This window comes from Pteropus alecto, unplaced genomic scaffold (assembly GCF_000325575.1).
Source record: "Pteropus alecto unplaced genomic scaffold, ASM32557v1 scaffold24, whole genome shotgun sequence".
In the NCBI taxonomy this organism is placed as follows: domain Eukaryota; kingdom Metazoa; phylum Chordata; class Mammalia; order Chiroptera; family Pteropodidae; genus Pteropus; species Pteropus alecto.
The window spans coordinates 13,644,058-13,648,207 of NW_006439192.1; positions in this window are offsets into that span (position 1 = coordinate 13,644,058).

The following is a 4,150-nucleotide window of genomic DNA, read 5'->3' on the forward strand; positions in this document are numbered from 1 at the left end:
TATATTTTTTTCCCCCCAACAACTGCAGAACAGAAATTCTTTTCAAGTAAATATGGAACATTCACCAAGATAGACCATATCCTGACGCCCTAAAAATTAAATTAAAAAATCTCCCAATACATACATTTCAAAAGACTGAAATCTTATAAAGCATGTTCTTTGAGCATAATGGAATTAGATTAGAAATCATTAGGAGGCAATATCTAAAAAGTAGAAAAGTCCAAAATTTTTGAAAATTTAAAAAAGAATACATTTCAGAATAATTCATGTGGGTCAAAGAAGAAATTAAAGGAGTAATTAGGAAATTATTTTCTCATTAGGAGAATAGATAAACCAATTGTAGTATATCCATACAATGAAATTCTTAGCGTTAAAAATGAATTATCAATACATGGAACAGCCTGAATGATTGTCTCAGGCCTGCTTTGAATGAAGAGCTGGTGTAAAACAATCTAGAAAAAATAAATTCTGTGATTCCATTTATGTGAAATTCAGTAACAGGCAAAATTAGGAAGAAAATCAGAACATTGGCCTTGGGAATGGGGAATCATAATTGAGAAGGAACATATAGACATTTTCTGAGGAGATGGAAATGTTCTATATCATGATGGGTTTGGGCTACAAAACTGTATTTGTCAAAATTTTACTGCTAAAATTTCAATGCCTTTTTGTGTATGTAACTCATACCCAAAATAAACATATAAAAAATAGTAATAGTTATTATTCTTACCCATAAAGTAATTATTATTATCCTTATTGTTAATATTATTGTATAGAAAGTGGGAAATCAATCAAAATATAGATGAAAGAATGATAGACTTTTTATAATTATTGAAATTGATTAATGGTAAGTGGATATTGTTTTGTTTACCTTGTATGTGTATGATATTTTCTATAATTAGAATATTAGACAACATATAAACAGTGAAATCTCAGACTTTTCTTTTTAGCACCATTCAGTAATTAGATCATGAGAAAAGTATTCTCAGAATTAACACAAGGGAACATTAAAGACCCTTTCCCCATAAATTTCTTTTGCGGGTCTAGGCATTTTTCTGTTTTGTTTTAGGAAGCTGTTTTTGTTGCTAGTGAGTTGAGGTAAAAATCTCAACAGTAACAACAAAAACTAAATTAATAATCTAATGATTAACTACCCAAAATTATTATGATGAAATATTCCAAAATAGACCACATACACATTATGTACAAATCCACCCAATATTTCATAAAGCTAATCTGACCCTTGGGAAAGTTCGGGAGTATGCTGTTTTTATTACATTTTTTCCCCATTTTACAGAGACTAGTATATGGTACAGAAATATAACCATTGTGAATGGTTATGTCTAGAAGTTTTAAATTTGTCACTGTCACTTCAGCCCTCTGGAGGCCTCATTCTATTATGAAAGTGAATTAGATTACACTGACTTTCTTGTTCCTCACAATTCATAACAATTGCTGCCCAGTGTATAATTCTGTTAAAGATGATGTCAAATTGAATATATAATTCTAGTTTGCGAAATTTAAGAGTATGTTTTATGGTTTTTGATTTCTAATTGTTCAACTTATACTTAAGCCATAGTCACTACTTGATACCTTATAACTAAGGACTAAATTGTAACTTACTTACCAAGGACCAACCTTAAGTAAAATAGGCACCAGATAGAGTCAAAAAATAAATTGACATGTAACAGAACCAGAAAAAATTAATGGGTCATCATTTTGGCAACAGATTGTGAGTCACGATGATTATTTATAATTTACTTGTTCTGTGTTTTATTTTTACTTTGCCCTCAGCACCCCAGCTGGCCAGGATTCATTACCAGATGATATGACCTAAACCTTTATTCCAGCAAATTCTGAGCACTTTTTGGTTCTCCCTGTATGGGGTTGTAATAGTCTTCAATTAACTTTTTCTTTTTTCTTTTCTTTCCTTTTCTTTTCTTTTCTTTTCTTTTCTTTCCTTTTTTCTTTTCTTTTTTTCTTTCCTCTTTTCTCTTTTCTTTTCTTTTTTTCTTTTCTTTTCTTTTCTTTTCTTTTCTTTCCTTTTCTTTTCTTTTCTTTTTTTCTTTCCTTTTCTTGTCTTTCCTTGCCTTTTCTTTCCTTTTCTTAAGACTTTATTGGTGGAGAGGACAGTTTTAGCCTTACAATAAAATTAAGAGGAATGTACAGATATTCTCATAAACACTTGTCCCCACATATGCATAGCCTCCCCCATTATCAACATGACTTATCAGAATGGTACTTTTTTTTTTTTTTTTTTTTTTTACCAAGGATGAACCTCTATTGGCACATCATAATTATTCAAAGTTTATAGTTTACTTTAGGGTTCACTCTTGGTGTTATACATTCTATGGGTTTGAACAAATGTACAATCAAATGTACCCATTATTATAGTATCATACAGAGTACTTTCACTGCCCTAAAAACCTTCTATGCTTTGCCTATTCATCTTTCCCACTTCCACACCCCTGGAAACCACTAACTGCCCTTTTTTTTCAGAATTTTGCTTTTTCCAGAATGTCGTGTAGTTGGAATCACACAGTATGTAGCCTTTCAGATTGGCTTCTTTCACTTAGTAATATGTATTTAAGATTCCTCCATGTCTTCATGGCTTGATAGCTCATTACTTTTTAGTACTGAATAATATTCCATTGTCTGGATGTACCACAGCTTATTTATCCTCCTAAGGGACACCTTAGTTACTTCCAAGTTTTGGCAGTTATGAATAAAGCTGCTGTAAACATCTGTGTGCAGGTTTTTGTGTAGACATAAGTTTTTGGCTCCTTTGGGTAAATATCAAAGAGTACTATTTCTAGATCATATGATAAGAGTATGTTTCAATGAACTTCTTACCCTCAGATACAATATTACTAGGAGGTACCCTAGAACCTCAATATTCAAAAGGTGGCCCTCCAACCCAGCGGTCCCCAACCTTTTTGGCACCAGGGACCGGTGCTCCTATGAAATTCTAATGCCCAATGACCTGAGGTGGAGCTGAGGTGGTGATGCTAGTGCTAGATGCAGATGAGGCTTAGCTTGCTCTCCTGCTGCTCACCTCTTGCTGTGTGGTCCAGGGAGGAGGCGGGGGGCGGGGTGCGGCGTGGAACCCTTGCTCCAACTAGCATCCTGAGCATCATCTAGGAGCTTGTTAGAGATTTGGGACCCGATGCCCTAAACCATACCCATTCAATCTAAATCTGCATTTTAAGCAGATTTCCCAGGTGGTTTATACATGTTAACTGCCCTTAGAGAATTATTGGAGTTCTTGATGTAGAGTTCTCTGCCTCTATTATGCAGCAGCAAGCCTACTTCCCCTCTGTAACCCTTATGCATCGTCATCAACATGGTATCTCTTAGTGGTCACTTTTGCTTTCTACTTCTGAGACACCTTATACAACATAGGAGTTAGGAGTGCTTCAGGTCTGAGGCAGAGTGGCAACTCTAGGTGGAGAGAATTGAGGGGTTGATAAGCCCTCAGATGTCCCCACTATTGCAATGGCGTTTGACATCTCTTTTGCTTAAGGCAGTATTGAACCTGCACTCTGTAAAATGTTGGTGTGCCTTGGAGGGTCCTCGCAGCTGCCCTTGAATGTCAAAGGCAGAGTGAAGGCTGGCTGGACTCCAGATCCATAATGCCTCAATCAGGGCAGCTCCTTCTGTGTCCATCTGATATATTAGAGATCCATTTAAGCTTTCTTTGGAAAAACAAAACAAAACAAAACAGTTTTTGGTAAATAAAAGCAAAAGTTAAAAATCTCTGGCTTGACACATAACCAGAAGCCATTAAGTTAATACAGTTCTCAGGAGAGGTAACATATTAACCCGTTATCACTTATTGCTTCCGGAAAATAATTCAGTTTATCAGATTGGTTACTAAGAGAGATCAGGGTGCTGAAAAGTTAGTCTAGAAAGTTAATTTTTAATGGTAAAAGGCATGGCAAGACTGACCAAACTTTAATAATACAGAAACTGGATAATCAGAGAATTATTTGCGGAGGAAGCTAAGGGTAAGAACTAGATTGATTAAGGAGATTGTGTGTGTGTGTGTGTGTGTGTGTGTGGTGTATGTACACTGATGTAGATAAAAACTAAATTTGTCTTGTCTTGGATTCAATAAACAGTATCACATAGTACGTTCTTTTTAAAGAAC